The sequence below is a fragment of the Atheta coriaria genome, unplaced genomic scaffold, assembly GCF_025399875.1.
Source record: "Atheta coriaria isolate IRGN ID8LTWV9N9 unplaced genomic scaffold, Caltech_Dcor_3.1 scaffold7022_size1008, whole genome shotgun sequence".
NCBI classification, from domain to species: domain Eukaryota; kingdom Metazoa; phylum Arthropoda; class Insecta; order Coleoptera; family Staphylinidae; genus Dalotia; species Dalotia coriaria.
Window position 1 is genome coordinate 1 of NW_027050780.1, and position 1,008 is coordinate 1,008.

At 31.2% G+C, this 1,008-nt stretch overlaps 1 long non-coding RNA gene across 2 annotated transcripts; it reads left to right on the top strand.

Annotated features, from left to right (window-relative positions):
* Positions 1-947, top strand: LOC135803196 (uncharacterized). Of its 2 annotated transcripts, none has more exons than XR_010550745.1 (3): positions 1-32; positions 731-782; positions 895-947. It is a non-coding gene; the product is annotated as an uncharacterized lncRNA (long non-coding RNA). The 2 variants fall into 2 exon arrangements; XR_010550744.1 differs by lacking the exon at positions 1-32 and adding an exon at positions 269-405.
* Positions 948-1,008: the final 61 nt, after the last annotated feature.

Consider the following 1,008-nt stretch of genomic DNA (forward strand, 5'->3'; position numbering starts at 1 on the left):
ACTTTGAAGCATTTGAACATGTGTACACACGTGTGAGTGGAACGTTGCTTTTGAATCGTATCGTATTATATTTTCAATTATGCGTAGTAAACTAGTATTAATTTTACGTGTTCTTCATGTTGTCCGTGTAAAATTTTGAAATTATTTTTAATATTTAGTTATATTGTGCTGTTCTTATGGCAAAGGTGAATGTTTGATGTCCATGTTACTAGTGTAATCCGTATAGAACTTAGGAACATGTTTTAGTTTGTAGATAAGCAGTATAGATGTTGTCCTTGTGCTGTAAATATGGCTGCAAGTAATCGTGCAGAACTTCAGAAGTCTGTGAATATGTAGAAATATATTATTGTTGTCTTAGTATGTTCAAGTATACACAAAGATCTGGTGTTATCCGCGTATGACTTGGTAAATAGTTTTAGTTAGTAGATAAATAGTATTGGTATTGTTCATGTATTGTCCATAATGTCTGGTGTTATCTATGTGGGACTTAAGTAGGACTTGTACTAAATATAGGTAGTACTAGTAGTATTTATAAGTAATGGTGGTAGTAGTAATAACAATAGTAATAGTACATACAAATTGAGTTTCTGCCAACATCGAGGTCTACCAAGAGTATTGAAGTATTTAATTTCATTATCATTTTCCTAAATAATGTTTGTGATTATCTCACAAATTGACCCCCAAAATTGCATTTATATGTTCGAAGGACTAATTTTTGCGCTTGTTTTAGGGATTTTTCACCTGAGTCTGACATCGTAGAAGGACCATTCTTGCATCAGATTGTAAGTATTAAATTTCATTATCATTTTCCTAAATCACTTTTGTGATTATCTCACAAATTGACCCTCAAAATTGCATTTATATGTTCGAAGGACTAATTTTTGCTTGCTTTAGGGATATTGCACCTGAGTCTGACATTGTAGAAGGACCATTTTTATTTCAGATTGTAAGTATTTAATTTCTTTATCATTTTCCTAAATAACTTTTGTAATTATCTCACAAATTGAC